Source organism: Pan paniscus, chromosome 14 (genome assembly GCF_029289425.2).
Source record: "Pan paniscus chromosome 14, NHGRI_mPanPan1-v2.0_pri, whole genome shotgun sequence".
NCBI lineage: Eukaryota > Metazoa > Chordata > Mammalia > Primates > Hominidae > Pan > Pan paniscus.
The window spans coordinates 52,066,672-52,086,698 of NC_073263.2; positions in this window are offsets into that span (position 1 = coordinate 52,066,672).

Sequence of the window (20,027 nt, forward strand, 5' to 3'; positions counted from 1 at the left end):
CTCTGGTTGAACTGCAATAATGCCTCTTTATTTTCTTTTCTCCCACCCTCTCCTTTCTGAGTTTCCAAAGTCCATTATAAGCATGCCTATACTTATAGCTCCCACTTGTAAGTGAGAACATATGGTAATTGGTTGTCCATTCCTGAGCTACTTCACTTAGAATAATAGCCTCCAGCTCCATCCAAGTAGCTGCAAAAGACATTATTTTGTTCCTTTTTATGGATGAGTAGTGTTCCATGGTGTATACATACCACATTTTGTTTATCTACTCATGGGTCAATGGGGATTTAGGTAGGTCATTACCTTTGCAATGTTGAATTGTGCAGCAATAAACATGCATGTGCAGCTATCTTGTTGATAACAGTGACTTATTTTCCTTTGGGCAGATACCCAGTAGTGGGATTGCTGGATTGAATGGTAGATCTACTTTTCATTCTCTAAGAAATCTTTATACTGTTTTCTGTAGAGGTTGTATTATTTCACATTCCCATCAGCAGTGTATAAGCGTTCCTTTTTCACAACATCCACACCAACATCTGTTGTTTTTTGACTTTTTAATAATGGCCGTTCCTGCAGTGGTAAAGTGGTATCTCACTATGGTTTTAATTTGCATTTCCCTGATAATTAGTGACGTTGAGCATTTCTTCATGTTTGTTGGCCATTTGTATATCTTATTTTGATAAATGTCTATTCATGTCATCTGCCCGCTTTTTGGTAGAATTATTTGTTTTTTTCTTGCTGATTTGTTTGAGTTCCTTGTAGATTCCAGAATTAGTCCTTTGTCAAATGCATAGTTTACAAATATTTTCTCCCATTCTGTGGGTTGTGTATTTATCCTGATGATTATTTCTTTTGCTGTGCAGAAGCTTTTTAGTTTAATTAGGTCTCATTTATTTATTTTTGTTTTTATTGCATTTGCTTTTGGGGTCTTAGTTATAATTTTTTTTGCTTAGGCCAACATCCAGAATAGTTTTTCCTGGTTTTCTTCTAGAATTTTTAGGGTTTCAGGTCTTATTTATAAGGTCTTTGATTAATCTTAAGTTGATTTTTGTATAAGTTTTATTCTTCTACATGTGGCTATCTAGTTTTCCTAGTACCATTAATTAAATAGGGTACCCTCTCTCCAGTTTATGTTTTTGTATGCTTTGTCAAAGATCAGTTGGTTTTAAGTATTTGGTTTTATTTCTGGGTTCCCTATTCTGTTCCACTGGTCTGTGTATCTACCATGCTGTCTTGGTGACCACAGCTGTGTAGTATAACTTGAAGTCAGGCAATGTGATGCCTCCAGATGTATTCTTTTTGCTTAAGATTGCTTTGGCTATTTGGGTCCTTTTTTGGTTCCATATGAATTTTAGGTTGTCAATATCCTCAATAAAATACTAGCAAACTGGATCCAATAGCACGTCAAAAAGATAATACAAGTGTGTTTCATCCCAGGGATGCAGAGATGATTTAACATATGTGAGTCAATAAATGTGATACATGACATAAAGAGAATTAAAAATAAAAACCATATGATCATCTCAATAGATGCAGGAAAAGCATCTGATAAAATCCAACATCCCTTTATGATAAAAACTCTCAACAAACTAGGCATAGAAAGAACATACCTCAAAATAATAAAAGCCATATATGACAAACCCATAGCCAACATCATACTGAATAGGGAAAAGTTGAAAGCATTCCCCCTGAGAACTAGAACAAGACAGGGATGTCCACTTCTATTCAACATAGTACTGGAAGTTCTAGCAAGAGCAATCAGCCAAGAGAAATAAATAAAGGGCATCCAAATTGGAAAAGAGGAAGTCAAACTATCATTGTTCACTGATTATATGATCATATATCCAGAAAATCCTAAAAATAAAATATCTAGGAATATACTTAACCAAGGAGGTGAAGGATTTCTACAAGGAGAACTACAAAACACTGCTGAAAGAAATCATAGATGACACACACAAATGGAAACACATCCCAAGCTCAAGGATTGGATGAATCAATATCCTGAAAATGACCACATTGCCCAAAGCGATCTACAGATTCAATGCAATTCCTATAAAAATACCAACATCATTTTTCTTAAAATTACAAAAAACAAACCCATATTAGCTCATAATTTTTGAGGTTCAGGAATCCAGAAGCCATTTAGCTGGGTAGGTCTGACTCATGGTCTATAAGGAGGTTACAATCAAGATTTTGGTCAGAACTTCAGGCATGGAAGCTGGCTTCCCGCAGACTGAGTGATGCAAGAATGAATGAGAGACAGTGATCTGAGACAGTGCTGAGGTTGTTTATAATCTAATCTTGAACGTGTCATCCCATCACTTCTCTCTTTCTTTTTTTTTTTTTTTTCTTTTTTTTGTTAGAAGGGAGTCATGAGATCCAGTCCTACTCAAGGGGCATTACACAAGGGAATGAATACCAGGGAGTGGGGATCACTCAGTACCATCTTGGTACCTACTACACATGGATATGCCCAACACTGCCTGGGCCAAAAAAAAAAAAAAAAGGCTGGGCCCGAAACCCTTGCTCCATGACAGGGCTGCCTGGGGAGTTTTCTGATGACATGGAGAGTTCCAGTAAAGAGAGTACATTTCAAAAAGAGAACCATAAGAAGTAGATCTAACACCAAATTGCTATAATCAGTCTGACACAGATAATGAGCAGAAAAAGTTAGAAAGGGGGCTATACTTATGCCCATGAGCAGCATAGCTCTGGCTTGCTTAAACTCAGTGATCACTCAGCAAATGATGCTAAATTTTCAGATGCTTTTGTTTAGAAAACAGCCTCACCCCAAAAGACAACGAGGTGGGGTGTCCTTAGGGACTATCCATGTTTCCATGTTTTATGGATTTCTCACAGAGAGACAGCTATCACAGAAAATATTCAAAGGACCTGCATCATACTGTGGTCAGCTGCCTCTGCATTCACTGGGAATTTGTTAGTAAATATGTGAAAACGATTTTGTTTTTAAAACTTTATAGCCTTCTCAAACTATCTCTACAGTAGTACTTATATTTATTGTAAGACCAGTAACAGAAGATACTTTGAAAAGAACACTTCTGCCTTCTGAAGTCTTTAAATTCATGACCAAAACCAACAATGCACAAAAAGGAAATACATGTGGCTGGTACTATGCAGGGTCAGTGGGCAGCAGGTCTGCCTTACCTGCAAGGGCCTTGGGAAGGAATGGTAAATAAAGTTTCCCATTGGGAAAGAACAGGCACTTTCACACATTGCTGGTAGGAGGGTACGTTTACAACCTCCATGGAGGTCAATTTGGCAATATACATAAAAGTTACAACATGCTTTCACCCTTTGACCCAAACATTCCACTTGTAGGAATTTATCTTAAGAATTCATTTTCACACATGTGAAAGGTTGTATGCATAAAGTTATTCAATGCAACACTACTTGTAGTGGCAAAAGACTTGGAATAATCTAAATATCAGTGGAGGAATGGTACAAAAATTATGGTGTATCTTCATAATATAAAATTATACAGCTATAAAAATGTATGAAGCTGTCCACACAAAAACCTGCACACAAATATTTATAACAGCTTTATTCATAATTGCCACAACTTGGAAGAACCAAAATGTTTAACAGTAGGTGAACAGGTCAATAAACTGTGGTACATCAGATGATATTATTCAGCACCAAAAAGAAATGAGCTATCAAAACACAGAGGAAACCTAAATGCATGTTGCTAAGTGAAAGAAGCCAATTTGGAAAGGCCATATACTGTATGACTCCAACTATATGACATTCTGGAAAAGGTAAAACTATGGACACAGCAAAAAGATCGGTGTTTGCCAGGAATTAAAGGAGAGGAAGGGACGAATAGGCAGACCACAGAAAAGTTTTAGGGCAGTGAAGCTGTCTTGCATGATACCATAATGGTGGACAAATGCCATTATACATTAGTCCCAACCCACACGTGTACACCAAGAGACAACGCTAATGCAAACTATGGACTGTGGATGATAAGGAAGAGTCCATGTAGGTTCATAAATTGTTACAAATGTACCACCCTCGTGGGGGATGTTGATGGTGGGAGGGGTTGTTCCCGTGAGGGAGCAGGGGCATCTGAGATCTTTCTGCTCAATTTTGTTGTGAACCTAAAACTGTTCTAAAATATACAGTCTATTTTTTTTTTAAAGTATGAGAAATCTTTTTGTGTAGTAACATGGAACATCTCCAAAAATAGGTTGTTAAGTAACAGAAACAAGGTCTCTCCTGTGAGATTATTCAGTGGAAAGAGAATTTTGCAAAGCAGTGTGTCAACCTTTTTCAGGTAGCTCAGTAGTATGAGGAAGTATTGGACTAATTTCCCTTTCCTACTATTCTTTTTCTATATATATTTATTTATTTATTTATTATACTGTAAGTTCTAGGGTACATGTGCACAACGTGCAGGTTTTTAACATATGTATACATGTGCCATGATGGTGTGCTGCACCCATTAACTCGTCATTTAAGTAAGGTGTATCTCCTAACGCTATCCCTCCCCCCTCCCCCACCCCATGACAGGCCCTGGTGTGTGATGTTCCCCTTCCTGTGTCCAAGGGTTCTCATTGTTCAGTTCCCACCTATGAGTGAGAACATGCAGTGTTTGGTTTTCTGTCCTTGCGATAGTTTGCTCAGAATGATGGTTTTCAGCTTCATGCATGTCCCTACAAAGGACCTGAACTCATCCTTTTTTACGGCTGCATAGTATTCCATGGTGTATACGTGCCACATTTTCTTAATCCAGTCTATCATTGATGGACATTTGGGTTGGTTCCAAATCTTTGCTCTTGTGAATAGTGCCACAATAAACATACATGTCCATGTGTCTTTATAGCAGCATGATTTATAATCCTTTGGGTATATACCCAGTAACGGGGTGGCTGGGTTTAATGGTATTTCTAGTTCTAGATCCTTGAGGAATTGCCACACTGTCTTCCACAATGGTTGCACTAGTTTACAGTCCCACCAACAGTGTAAAAGTGTTCTTATTTCTCCACATCCTCTCCAGCACCTGTTGTTTCCTGACTTTTTAATGATCGCCTTTCCTAGTATTCTAAAGGATTTGAGGGGAAAGACTGGCACCCATAGTATAACTGAGTATTTTAATTTTTATTATTTATTTATTATTGAGACAGAGGACTCCCACATACCAGCAGGCTGGAATGCAGTGGCATGATCATGGCTCACTGCAGCCTCAAATTCCCAGGCTTAAGTGATCCTCCCACCTCAGCCTCCCAAGGAGCTGGGACTATAGGCACCACCATGCCCAGCTAATCTTTTATTGTTTTTAGAGATGGGGTCTTGCTATGTTGTCCAGGATGGTCTGAAACTCCTGGGCTCAAGTGATCCTCCGGTATCGGCCTCCCAAAGTGCTGGATTACAGGCATGAAACTCTGTGCCTGGCCTTATTTTTAAAATATTGTTTGGCTCCCAGGAATATCAGTGGCAGCATCTGGTGAGGAGTGCAGATGTCACAGTTTTAGAGGGCTTCCATGGGTTGCCCAGAATCAGGTTGCAGTCCCAAAGTACATCCAAATTGGCCAGTTTATCTTGACTCCAAAGCAAACAGTTCATTAATCATAGTGTAACCCCTTCTCACCCTGTCTCTCTATTGCCTGCCTGTAAGGAAAGTTACGTATTTATTTATTGAACAAAACAAAACTCTTGCTTCCAGCTGGTGGGAAAAAAGGTCAAATTGCCAAGCCGTGATGTAATTAAAGGGCTAATGGTAAATAACTTGGAGGTCATGTCTACGGTATAGCACTATTTGGAAGAACAGTGGAGTGTTAAGCAGTTAGAATGCCTTTGATGACATTGAGATGGAAAGAATGTAAGCATATTGGCAAAGTTCACTGTACAGGGGCTGCTTTTGGCCATCACCTCAGAGGGTCCAAACAGGCCTGAAATCGATAGGAACTCAGATCTGGTGCCATTTAAGAAAAGAAAAAAGAGGGGGAGGTAGAAGAATGGATCTGTTGTTTTTGGAAGACATGGGCAGAAACCGCCAAATTCTGATGCTTGGTTTTAGGAGCGAAATTATAAAAAGCTGAAGTGACCTAACCCAGGAGGCGAAGAACATATTGCCATTGGCTCTGATGGCCTGCAAAATTCTTTCTAGATGCCTGACTTCATGGAAGGGGGAAGAGGAAAACAAGAAGGAAACATAGGGAGTGACAGCAACAGAAATTCATGGGGGAAAGCACTTTATACTTCCTCAGAAGATACCATGTTATTGCAGTTCTCACCAAAATTTTATTGGAGACTATTTATTTTTCCTAAACAATATATATACAACTTTTAATGATGTGTGATTGCACATCAGAGTAGCGAAAGCAATTCATTCACTTTTTACTGAGTTCCCTACATCAGGTGCTGAGGTGCAAGGATACAAATGACAAACCCACACAGAGGACCAGCAGCAAGGCTCCTATAAAATATGGTTTCTCTGAGCATATGCAAGCTGGCCAGGGATGGGTCTGCCAGGACCTCATCTGTTCAAGGCCAGGACCAGTCACTTGGGATATAGAGACTGGATGTACCAGGGCCAACCAGGGGCCAGAGTAGCCAGGTGTCTGGCCTTGGACCAGACAGTCTGGTATTTGAGCTAATTTTCCCTGGAAGAAAAATGGGAAAATACTAGCCATGTTAATGTTGAGTATTTTTACATTGGTCAGCTTTATTTTTATCATGTTTTGAAATGCTTGTCCCCAAGAATTCTCCATCATTCTTTAGGTGCGTGGTATGCGCTGCTGCTGCACCAATTTGATGCCCTCATGCCAAGAAGCCTGCATTTTGATTTTCGTGGGCCTTAGGCAGTTTTACCTTTGCGGACCCCTTTAAAAAATTAAAAATTAAATTTCAAAATATTTCAAAAATTTACTTTTTAGAATTGTATTTTATGACAGTATTGGTATATAGATGAATATATTCATATTAAATATAAAAACCTTTTCTTTGACCTAATAGTTCATTTTTTCCTTCTGATTTTAAAAGAAGTTAGGACATTTTTGTAGGCCCCTACAAAATGCTTGTGGCCCTAGTACTATGCTTGTGGTGCCTCATGGATGAATTGGTCCCAGATGCCACTTAAGCCTCACTGTCAAAGTGACACCTCCACTAGAGAAGGCAGTAGACGGGCAGAGCTCTGAATTCACTGTGGCATCATATGCTGACCAGCTGGCATTAGAGATGCCAAATTTTTTTTTTGTAGACATGTATTCATGGCAGTTTTGTTTCTTATTTCTTGTAGCAGCTCAGGACTTGTCAACCCACTGCTTGTTCTGTGTTCCACACTGGTATTCAAAGATGTGAAAGCAAGAAGAAGGCTAGGATGAGCAACACAACAGAATAACTCAAGCAACAGAGCAATTCTGAAACACAAGGAAAAAGGACTTACTCATACTTCCCTCATGGATTATCTGAGAATTGAATGAAAACAATCAGTAATGTATTCAATTCATAACAAATGTCGCTAGTGAAAAGAACAGAGGACTGACAAAAGCTAAAACTACTCAAAGTGAGATTTGCTCATGCATTAATGTAAACAGGAAAAAATAAAATCCTGGAGAATTTTAGATCTGCAAAATTTGATACAAGAAAGTTGGATTTTGTAAGAGTAAAATAAAAAGATACAGAACAAAATTCACACTGACAAAACTACAAAATATGACAAATCAGTAATCTAAATCTTGAAAAGGTGAAAAGATAAAATGACAAATCATACTAATTCAAATAACTTTTCAAACACAAATACAAGACAGAAAAACATAACCAGGCCAGATGTGGTGGCTCAGGCCTGTAATCCCAGCACTTTGGAAGGCCAAGGCAGGCAGATCACCTGAGGTCAGGAGTTCAAGACCAGCCTGGCCAACATGGTGAAACCCTATCTTTACTAAAAATGCAAAAATTAGCCAGGCATGGTGGTAATTGCCTGTAATCCCAGCTGCCTGGGAGGCTGAGGCAAGAGAATAACCTGAACCCAGGAGGCAGAGGTTGCAGTGAGCCAAGATTGTGCCACTGCACTGCAGCCTGAGCGACACAGTGAGACTCCATCTAGAAAAAAAAAAACAAAAAACATAACCACATCGTATAGAAAATGGGCCATATAATTAAAGTATGGGTAGTAGAATTCACTTCGAAAAATTAATCAATGTGCATAAAATCCTAGTGAAAATGGTGGTCATAACATGTACCTAATATATCCTTATAATTAAAATGATAGAATTAATAAAAATTCTGAGTTAAAACTGTATAAAGAGATATTGCATGCCCTGAAAGTCAGCGCAGTTACAAGTTATTAAAGTAATTTAGTTTTAAAGCCTAGTTTCCTGAAATACAGGTTTAAAATTTTAATTTAGGTATCCGTGTACATTTACCATCATTACTGCATAGGAATAATCTTGAAGGATAGCCCCTAACAGATACCAGAGGTTGCCTCTGGGGAGGGATGTAGATCCACGTGAGATAAAGGTTATCAAAGAAGAATTTTTGTTTTATATTTTGTATAAGGTATTATTCATCCCACCAGACAGCTAGTACCAAAAAGAGGCATATTCTATCTTTTTAATCAATCTCTTGTTGCCCTGCACATGGCTGTTCCTGCTTTTCCACCCAGCAGTATCTTGTGTCTTCATCACTTCCCTTCAATGCTTTACAAACTTACTCTCCTTCATTTTCTGAAGTTGCAGTCAGCTTCCCATTGGTGCTTTCTTTCCCCTTCCTCATATGAGAGCATCCATTGTGATTTACAGCTGGAACAATATATACATCTCTGTGTAATAAATAGGACAAGAATTATCCCAACTTACAGATGGGCGAGTGCTTCAAATAGGCAACTTCCTAAGTGGGCAAGTTTAGAATACATCTTTCAAGGTTATCCAAGGTTGTCCAAGTAAGTTCACAACCACATTCCCAGCTCAGAGGTCCCTTTATGGAGATTACTACGCTTCTGAGCCTTTAACCTTGCAGGCATTAGCACAATGTTCTACTTAAAAGAAGACAGATCCTAGGTCTACCCCCAGATCAAACACCTGCAATAGGTTTCCATTGCCTCATTAAAACAGTCCAACTACAGATATGTAGGGAAAATGGGGACTTAGAATCAGAAGAATTTGGAGAAAATTATTCATGTTGCAAAACTCATTGTTTTCTAAAGAATTCCTTTATATCTTCAACTCCCTGTTGAAGCTATGTGATTATTTTGTGGTTCACTAATTATAAAAGTATAATGTAGTCAGAGATGACAAAGAGAGAGTAAAGAGAACACAATCCTTTCCCATTTTTAATATTTGAAGTTTATTTTTAGTGTGTGTGTGTGTGTGTGTGTGTGTGTGTAAAATAGAGATGGGGTCTTGCTATGTGCTCAGGGTGGTCTCAAACTCCTGGCCTCAAGTGATCCTCCTGCCTCAACCTCCTGAGCATCTGGGATTACAGGTATAAGCCACAGCGCCCAGCTTCCTTTCCTGTTTCTGAAGATGATGTGGAAGAAGTCGGCCTCTAAATGAAATGAAACGCCAATGCTCTAAGACTTAAGACTGCCAGGAAGTCTCATAGCTCTGCAGTCTAGAGACCAGCTGGTCCAGCACCCACTCTGCCTTCCACTCTGCTTTTTCTCCACACCCTGGTCACTTCCATGGAACCTCCTTAAGTGCGCTGGTCAGGCCCTGGAGTGGGTGACAGAACGCTGGATGATGAGTCTGTGCCTAAATCCATGTTTAGCTGGTGGAGTTGCCAGCTCCTTTCAGTCTAGGAAAAGTCAAAAGCCACTTTGGGTTAGATACCTTCTGTTCTTCATGAGTCCCTTGGCTGAACCTTCTCAGTTGAGCAAGTGCAAGGTGAGCACACGTTGTTTGCCCTTTTCTGTCACCTGTCTTAGTTCCTTGCCCTTTTCCATCACCTTAGTTTTCTGTTAGTACACAAAGCTCAGAGACGAAGTGAAGAAGTTTGCAGAAAGAGTTCTGAAGTCTTGTGAGGGAAAAGATTCTAGACCCCCAGCCATTCCTTCTCTGCATTTGGAGTTTGGGAAACCTGTCCTGGTAGAGCAGAGTTGCCCCATCTGATAATTCTATATGTTCAAGTGAGAGAGTATCTAGAGCAGCAGTCTCCAGCCTTTTTGGCACCAGGGGCCAGTTTCGTGGAAGGCAATTTTTCCATGGACCCGGGGTGGGGAGATGGTTTCAGGATGATTCAAGTGCATTCTGGTTTATTGTACACTTTATTTCCATTATTATTACATTGTGATATATAATGAAACAATTATACAATCCGACATAATGTAGAATCAGTGGGAGCCCTGAGCTTGTTTTCCTGCAACTAGATGGTCCCATGTCGGGGTGATGGGAGACAGTGACAGATCATCAGGCATTAGACTCTCATGAGGAGCATGCAACCGAGATCCCTCGCATACACAGTTCACAATAGGGTTTGCACTCCTATGAGAATCTAATGCTGCCTGCTGATCTGACAGGAGTCAGGGCTCAGGTGGTAATGCAAGCTATGAGGAGCAGCTGTAAATACAGATGAAGCTTCTCTCACTCACCTGTCACTCACCTCCTGCTGTGTGGCCCAGTTCCTAACAGGCCACAGACCAGTACCAGTCTGTGGCCCTGGGGTTGGGGACTCCTGGTCTGGAGAGTATAGAGTAAACTCTAACAGGATTGCAGAGGCTGACCATGGCACTTTGGGATGCTGTGGGGTGGAGAGCCTTGCTTTTACCTCAAAATATAAAATTGTATGCCCCAGTTAATCTGAGTAGGAATAATATCATTGGCTCCCTTTAGCATAGCTGTGATAGGCTGAGAGCACTCTCAGAATTTAATTAATTCTCAAGGAAAATCAATGGGGGAGAAACACAGATATATAAGATAGGATTCAATTTCCAAAGATTACCTTCTGATCTGGTCACACCAGGTGCTTCCAGGCCTTAAAGGCCTTATCATCTTTTCAAAGTCACATTGTCTTGAAATGCCTGTATCCTATCCCGCATCGCTATAATTTTGTGGAACCTCATCTGTGACTCTACTTCCTAAGTCTGAGCATGTTTATGACTAGAGAGTACCAGGTTAACAGCAATTTTTCAAGAGCTATCTCAGAAACAACTGGAAGCTTCTGAAATCAGGGCAAAGAAATTCCAGTTCCCCATTGTCCTCCACCTAGGGCTCTCCTTCTGAGTTCAGTTTTCATATGACTCTTTCCCAGGTGTCTTTTTAATTACCGTAACGTTCATATAACAAGACTTCTGCCCTGAAAAGATCCTTAGAGTCTGTCAATTCCAATCTGTTCCCTTTACAGAAGAAGAAATGTTACAGAGAGATAGAGATAAGAGAAAATGCAGTGAAGAATCCATACCCTTTTGTATCTTTAGGGCAAAGCATTACAGCAAACATAGGGAAATGAATAGAAAATTATAGACACTTTGGAGATGTCATAGTCTAGAATGAAAATTCCATGAGCCATCTGGCCTCTTCATTGCTGTGTCTCTTGTTCCTCTCTCATGCTAGAAACTCAAGACATTTTGTATTATTGAAACTGTGACCCAAACAGTTAAAGAAACCAGTGACTAGATAAGAAAAGAAAAAACTTGCTGAAATGCGGAAACTCCTTCTGCTTGCAACATAACAAACCTAGCTGAAATCAGTTGGAACCAATATGGCCAAATGGAGTCAGTGCAGAACGAGCTTGCTGATGTCACAACCCGAATTTCCACTGCATGTTTCACACTAACTTCCCCCAAATTTGCAACATGTGACCCATGAGGAAGCGTGCAGAGATAACTGTGTCTGCCAAGGATTTTCTGGATCTCCCCTTTCCTTCCACCAATCACCAGTTAATCTCAGAATCCACCCCTAACCCTTTTCTAATAAAAATACTGCCTTAAAGTCAGCACAAGGAGACAGATTTGAGCTGAACTTCTGTCCCCTTGTTGGTCGACCTACAATAAAAAGCTTTTATTTTCTCAAAACCCCAGTGTCATAGTATTGGTTTCTAGCACATCAGGCAGCAAGGCCTTTTGCTTGGTAACAATATGAATAAATGTCAAACTTTGTTTAAGTAAATTACCCACATAGATACCTAATTGTGGAGACAAGCAGAATGAGTATGTAAATTACCCTGGCCTGAGAGCTTTCTCTGGGTTGCCTGGCAACCAAGGTAGCCTGAAAGCCCCACCTCTCCCAGGAGAGGCTACAAGTTCCCATAGGACCAGGGACATTCCTTTCTCCAGTGGGAGTGGCTGTCTCAAACTAACTTCCCACAGGTTTAGGACCCCTAAAGCCTCCAGGTGCTGAGCCTCTGGCATTTCCTAGCAATCCCCTAAACAGCTAGAACCTAAGCTCAGGCAGCTTAGTAGCTGAGCCCGAAATATTGATTTTCTCAGACTGCTCTCACACTAAGAGGCTGTAATTCAGAGACAGACCCCACTCCCATAACGATGGAAAACAACAAGAAGTAGGATGTCTCCCTTGCCGCAAGGCCCCTCGGTGTGTTTGTCCCTGCTCTGGCCATAGTCCGCCTCTCTGGGGATGCCAACACAAGAAAGGACACATCACCTGCGGACCTATTTGTGAGTTTCAGCCTGCTCGCTGCTGGTTACCCACCCCTTGCACCAATTCACAACACCACGAGTTAGAATAGAATCATTGTCATGTTTAGAACCTGAAGCTATTCTCATTGTACCAATGTGGTAACTGAGGACCAAATAAATTGAGTGCCGGTCCTAAGTCATGTGGTAACTAATGACAATCAGGAGTATATCCCAAGCCTCCTGGGTGCTTCCTCAGATCAGTTATTTGGTCACTTAGGGTGAAAAAGGGTGATTAATGCATGTATTAGGGCTTATGGGGTGGAAGGACCTAGACATAAGCTTTTGGAACTGCAATAGCCCTCCCATAGATCATGGGGAGTCTATTGCCCTCCCAAGGATTTCTGCAAACTCCTTATGGGCTGTATTTTCAGAATAATCTTCGGTATCCATTTCTGCTGATTAGATCTGTTTCTGCTGATTAGAGAACTCAGTATTCAAATTTCCAGTGTTCTCATAAATACAATTTTTAAAGTTCAGTTTCTTTGAAACGGGATTCAAATAAACCAAACTTTAAAAATTATATTTGTGAGATCACTGGAAATCTTGTGACTAGTGGATATGTTCCTAAGTCTTTATTAATTAATAAGTTCTATTTCCACCTCTTGTTATGTAGTCCTTTCAATTTATCTGTTGAATAAGCCAGGTTTGTCCTGTAAGGTTTCCCACAGTTTGGATTTTGTCAATTGTATCCTTGTGGCATTAATTAATATGGTTCTCTGTTAATTCATTAGGGATTTTTTAAATGGTGTTAGTCTATGTTACTTCTTCATTTATTAGCCAGAATAATAACTTCTATAAAGAGAAACTTTCCCTGATTGACTGTTATGTTATTCAGAGCTGTTTCTAATGGGGAAGACAGGATAGGTGCTTGATTCTCTCCCTTAATTTATCTGTTTTCAATAATGAAAAATATTTGAAGATAACTAACGAGTTTTTAAAAAAAATTATGAAGTCATGAATTTAAATATATTTTGCATCTTTTAGCTAATTGCAGTCTTTGTGCTATTTTTTTTTTTTTTTGAGACGGAGTCTTGCTCTGTTGCCCAGGCTGGAGTGCAGTGGCGTGATCTCGGCTCACTGCAAGCTCCGCCTGCCAGGTTCACGCCATTCTCCTGCCTCAGCCTCCCGAATAGCTGGGACCACAGGCACCCGCCACCACACCAGGCTATTTTTTTTGTATTTTTAGTAGAGACGGGGTTTCACTGTGTTAGCCAGGATGATCTCAATCTCCTGACCTCGTGATCCACCCACCTCAGCCTCCCAAAGTGCTGGGATTACAGGCGTGAGCCACTGCGCCCAGCCGTCTTTGTTCTTATGAATGCATAAATGTCACATCTTTGGCCAGTGGGAGTCTATTTGAGTTGGCTTTTGAATCATTTGGTTCATCTTGTGTATTTCAGATCTAGAATCATCATTTCTCTTGAGAATCTTGGTTTCTTTTACTGAAAAATGGTATGTGGGCCACAGTCTAGAAACTAGGAGCATTCATTGTTACTAGGTTGTTCATTGTTTCTTGGGATTTTTTTTAGCATGAAATATATTGAGAGTTCATATTGAGACTTCCAGTGCAAATTTAGTTCCGTAGAGTCTTATTTTTTTGATCTTCCATCTATATCTCCTTTCTCTGTGCTAAGTATCTAAGTTTTCCATGACAGTGGGATTGATGGAATTAGAATATCATATAATTACCCACCCATTTTTTCTATCTTACCATGTCTCTGAAACAGTTTTAGAATAACAATACCAAAACTACTACCAACACTATGATTTCTGAAAACAGTTTAATATTTTCTTTTCTTTTTTTTTTTTTTTGTAGTTGTTTTGACTGTAGGATATATCCCAATTACCGATTTTTTTTTTTTTTTTCAGAGACAGAGGTTCACTGTCATCCAAGCTGGAGTGCAGTGGCAAGAACATACCAGTTACCGAATTTTAAAATCACTTGAAATAGTTCTTTTATTTTGAGTCAAGCTGGCAACCAAGGTAGGCTTGACCACAAAGAAAAGAATTATTCCAAGTGACAACATTTAGATTTAAGCTCAGAGGCTCCATTTTATTTTCTATGCTTTGGGATTGCTTTTTATAAATTTTTTATTTTGCTTTATAGAATTATCAGAAATTAATGGATAAAAATCTTTACATGTAGAAATGCTAAGTTACTCCCGTGATATCTAAAAGTCTGATAATACCCAAAAGGATGATTACATGCTGGAAAATTCTTCCTATTTTGAGAACACATGTTGAACATGTGATGGATGCAAAGATCCAATTGATTATTTCTCTTTGTGTATATGATGTTGCCGATTGCTCTCAAACTGTTTTACACTAGAGAGGTTTGCTTTCTATAACAGACATACCAGATCCCTTGAAGGGGTAGGGTGTCATTGATGTTGTGCCATCAAAAGACATATGCCTAATGGGGAAGAGAGTGAATGAGGGCACACAGTGGTGAGAACCTGTCATGTGTGCTAGATATCATTAAAGTCTCACAATTGAATATTTTTAAAAAAGTAAATACTGCATTCTGCTCCATAATAATATGCATATTATATAAAGATAAAAAATTGCTTTTTAAATAACTTGCCATCACAAAAATTGGCACAACAGGAAGCTGCATCACGTTTGAGGTGCAGTTTTCAGTCCTTTATGACATAGAGCTTAATATCCCTCAGGAGACATACGCAGTGGGCTATCAGGACTGCTTCATCACATAGTGCTCTAACATATTTCTGGAATAAATTGAAAGCATTTCTGAATAAATTAAATTATCTTTCATTTTCAAATTGATTCAGAAGGTCTCTTTTTTCCTGTCATTTGGAAACATCTTGAATTTGGAATCTTGCGTCGAGTTTGATAGGGGCTGGGTGGGAGAAGGGCAGACAAGAGGAGGAAGAAAGTGTATCTTTCCTGCCCTCAACCTTCCTGGAAGTTTTTCTTGGTCTGTTTATTGCTGTCTTGGAGTTCAGGCAGCCCTGACCTTATGAACATAGTTAGAACCTGTAGCCTCAGTCATCCATGGTGTCATTTGTGGCAGAAAAAAATATAGGATGACTTGCCTTTACAATTTATTAATAATGGCTGCTAGCTTTGTGCTTACTTTTTAAAATGTTCTCTACCTCCCATGTCCTCAAATCACACCTTCTTTTCCTGATCCTATATTCTTTTATCTAAAATTATTTTTTCTCTTGAAATTAGAACTTATTTTTTTTAATACCTTCCTTCTTAACCTATGTGATTTCTTTTCTTTCCAAACCACCTATTAGCTGGGTGGAGGAGCTTCTTGAGGTCAGATTCTATTTCACAGGTAAACACATATCTAAGCTCTGTTAGCTCAGTTTGAGTGGAATCACAACCTTTGAAGCTGAAAGAAACATGGATATCTTCTAGGCCAGTGGTCTCCTGGCTGCATTTCAAACAACAGGTCTCCTCAGAGAAAGCAGAGGCCACCACAGAATGAAGAAAGGCAGTTGAATAGGCTTCTTTTTACCTCCTACAGGGCAGTTCTGGTTTTATCTGCCTTAAATTTGGAGATCCTTTCCTCCAATACTTAATCTTTTTTTTCTTAAAATAAAATTTCACAATAATAGGCAGTTTGAGGATTACTGATTCTAGACCAATTATCTAATTTTCAGACGAGAAACGTGAAGCTCAATTTACCAAATTGTCCAGGTCACACAGTCAATTATAGAACGCAGACTTGACCAAGATCTTTTGACTTCCCCACTTACTATGCCTTCTATGACCTCCTATTTCTATAAGATAACAGAAATCAACATCAACATTGAAAACTTTTTATTTATTTTAAAAATCTATTGTTCTTTTATCTTGTTGCTTTGAAGGGCACAATGAATGTCAGGCAGAATTGAGACAAACAGGAGAAAATTGCCTCAAGATTTTCTGAAATACAACTTGACAAATATTTTTATGTTGTACTAAATTAAAATATTTTCCAATGAAGAGAAAAAATTCTAGGCAAACTTGTCTGGTTGTGGTAAAAAAAAAAAAAGAATACAGATGACTAAATCATCATAATTTGTATTCCAAATGCAGAGAATGGTGAATAGGAAGAATATCAAATAGATAATTCATGTTTTTAAAATTAATGTCCCTATTGAAAGCCAGCCATACAGATTTATGACAGATGACAAATACCTTCCAAAAAAAAGAATGGTCCTAGTGATGTTTTTTTCCATAATAAATAGACTCAAAATAGAAAAATGGGGAATAACTAATTTTGAAGAAGGTATTTGAATGTCTTTATTTTCTTTCTCAACTTTTACTTTAGATTTAGCAGGTACATGGGTAGCTTTGTTTCCTGGGTATATTGCATGATGCTGAGGTTTGGAGTATGAATCATCTCATCACCCAGGTACTGAGCGTAGTACCCAATAGTTGGTTTTTCAGCCCTTGTCTATCTCCCTCCCTTCTCCCTCTAGAAGTCCCCAGTGTCTATTGTTGCTGTCTTGTGGGTACCCAATGTTTAGCTCCCAGCTATAAGTAAGAACACGTGGTATTTGTTTTCTGTTCCTGCATTAATTTTCGTAGGATAATGGCCTCCAGCTGCACTCATGTTGTGGCAAAGGGCATGATTTCATTCTTTTTTATTGCTGTGTAACATTCCATGGTGTATATGTACCACATTTTCTGTATAGAATTCACCACTGATGGGCAACTCAGGTGTTGACTCCATGACTTTGCTATTGTGAGTAGTGCTGCAATGACCATTCAAGTGCATGTGTCTTTTTGGTAAAACAATTTGTTTTCTTCTGGATATATATCCTAATGGGATTGCTGCGTCGAATATTAGTTTTGTTTAAGTTATTTGAGAAGTCTCCAAACTGCTTTCTATAGTAGCTAAACTAATCTACAGTCCCACCAACAGTGTGTAACTGTTCCCTTTCCTCTGCAGACTTGCAACAACTGTTGTTTTTGAGAAAAGTTTGTTTTTCAAATGTTTATTAAGAATCCTTTGTGGAAAAAAATCTGCAAAGTCCAAAGGCCACGTGTGTGTGTGTGTGTGTGTGTGTGTGTGTGTGTTTGGTGAGGTGAGGGTGGCAGAGGGTGGTGGTGCTGGGTATGGGTGAATATGGGTATTTGCAGGGGAAAGCTTGGGTGGGCTGGGGTAATAATAGCATTATCTTGCATTCTATAAAATATTCATCTGAAATTCAAATGCCTCCTTTCTCTAAGGAGCTCAGCTTCCTTTATAAGCTAAGCTTTCCCAGGTAGGAAGGAGGAGGCTCTGAGCTGACTAATTACAGATGAACTTGTCCACATCACTGAATTCCATTATGAAAAAAAGTGTTAGGCCAACTTTCCAACAGAACTCCTGGGTAGAAAGTCCCAGATATCAGGCCTGCCAAAATTATAGAAATGTAGATCCCAGGAAATGTGACTCCAGGCAACTGGCTCTACCCCGGAAACCAAGATGAGAGTGAGGAGGAACAGAGGAAGTCAACACTGGCTGTTGGTGCAGGAATTTTGAGCCTCCATGCAGATTCCAGAGGATGGTGGTAGAGATGTCAATGGAGATGACTGCCTATAAACCCAAGAACAGCTACCTGCATTTGCTCATCATGGAACTCACCAGGGTTTAATACATTGAGTTATTGAATTATCTGCCTCCAACCTATTGATTTATCTACTATGAGGGCAGAGAGGACACATCTGTCTTATTCCCTGTAGTATTCACAATGCTCAATATACATTTAAGTGTACATGTCCCAACTCACCTGTGTCTGTATTCTGCCCTTCTTCCTGCTACCAGTGGATGAACTGATCCTGCCCCTATCTCTAGATAGCTCAGTTGGCACACTGGATCTCATCGTCCCTGTCCTGTACAAGAACTTTGATCCTGCAATTCTTCCCTTTTTCTTTGCATCATAATTTCTCCCTCTATACTGAATTATTCTTATCAGTATCCAATCCCAGTGTAATATTTCCCATTTTTAAATAAAAAAACCAAAACTCTCTTAGATATTACGTACCCCACAACAACTGTTCCATTGTTATGGTCTTCTTAGTAACCAAAATCTTAAGAGTCATCTCTACTCACTGCTTTCATCTCACATTCTGCCCTCACCCACTGGTTCTCTGCAACTGTGTGTTGCGGGTCGAGTTGTGTCCCCCGAAAAGACATGTTGGACCTTATTTGGGAATGGAGTTATCACAGTTGTAAATAGTGAAGATGAGGTCACACTGGAGCAGGGTGGGCCTTTAATTCACTATGACTTGTGTCCTCATTGGGAGAGGAGAGAAATACATGAGGGGAGAGTGCCATGTGACAATGGAGGCAGAGATTGGAGTGACATGTCTACAAGCCAAAGAGACCCTAGCATTGGCAGCCCACACCAGAAACTAAGAAGAAGCAAGGCAGGGTTCTTCCCTAGATCCTTCAGAGAGAGCATGGCCCTGCTGACACCTTGATTTTGGAATTCTGGCCTCCACAGCTGTGAGAGAACGAATTTCTGTTGTTTTAAGTCACCCAATTTGTGGTACTTTGTTACAACAGCCCTAGGAAACAAATGCACTGTGCATACATATGCAAGACACCAAGGATCTTCATGTAACCAAATCAAATGATCACTTCTAATACCTTATCTTACGGACCTCTTAGCAGAAGTTGAAACAGCTGACCACTTCCTCCTTGACGCTGTTCTCTTGTATCCTAGAACTCTCCATTGGCCTGGTATCCCTCCTACCTCACTGTCCTCGTCTTCTCAGGCTGCATTGCCAGCTTTTTCTCCATTGCTCAGCTTCTAAAAGTTTGAGTGGCCCCAAAATTAGTCCTCATACTTGTCTTTCCTATTTGCACTTTATTTTGCAGTTTTGCGGCTTTACATGCTGTCTGAGGTCAAGAACTGCACAATTTATGTCTCTAGTCAGAGCCTCTCCACTGAACTCCAGTGCATGTATTTCTATTGATGTGATATTTCCTCTTGAATGTCTGAGAGAAACATGAACATTTAACCTGCTGTTTTAGTCCATTTTCTGTAGCTTGCAACAGAATACCTGAAACTGGATAAGTTATAAGGAAAATAAATCTGTTTCTTATAGTTATGGAGACTGAGTAGTCTAAGGCTGCGGCACCACATCTGGTGAGGGCCTTCCTGCTGGTGGGGACTCTCTACAGAGTTCTGGGGCAACACAGGGCATCACATGGCGAGGGGGCTGAGGGTCCGAGCTCAGATCTCACTTCCTCTTATAAAGCCAGAGTCCCACTCCTGTGATAACACACTAATCCATTAACCCATTAATTCATTAATCCATTAACCCTCTGACCCAAAGACCTCTTAAAAGCTCCTCCTCCTGTCAATACTGCCACATTGGGGATTAAGTTTCAACACAAGTTCCAGAGGAAACAAACATTCAAACCAAGGCATCTGTTCAAACCCAAACTCTTGATTCCCACTCCCAAAACCTGCTCCTGTCTCAGTTA